The sequence below is a fragment of the Fulmarus glacialis genome, unplaced genomic scaffold, assembly GCF_000690835.1.
Source record: "Fulmarus glacialis isolate BGI_N327 unplaced genomic scaffold, ASM69083v1 scaffold2003, whole genome shotgun sequence".
NCBI classification, from domain to species: Eukaryota; Metazoa; Chordata; class Aves; order Procellariiformes; family Procellariidae; genus Fulmarus; species Fulmarus glacialis.
The window spans coordinates 1-385 of record NW_009203380.1 but is presented as its reverse complement, the minus strand read 5'-3'; positions in this window follow the sequence as shown (position 1 = coordinate 385).

Below are 385 nucleotides of genomic sequence, written 5' to 3'. Positions count from 1 at the left end.
TTTTAACATTGTAACACGATAATAGTTGCTTTTCATGCCTCTTAAGGAAAACAACCTATTCCAAACTTTGTTGGCTTGTTTAAGTCACACTAACAGAACAAAAGCCAAAGAGTTATTCTATTAAAATTAGTCATTTCTGTATTGATATTACATACACAATATTAGTTATTATTTATTAGACGAATATGTAGACCAACCACCATTAATGACATTTCATAACACGCATACCTGCATAAACCAGAACCTGGGAATGTATTGTATACATACACGAGAACAGTCAAGGAAGGGGGAGGAGACTGGATAACAAAAAAATTACGAGGCATCCTACTCTGTTTAATCTCCTTTACTGGATTGCATATATAAATAAAATCTATTTGTTTTATAT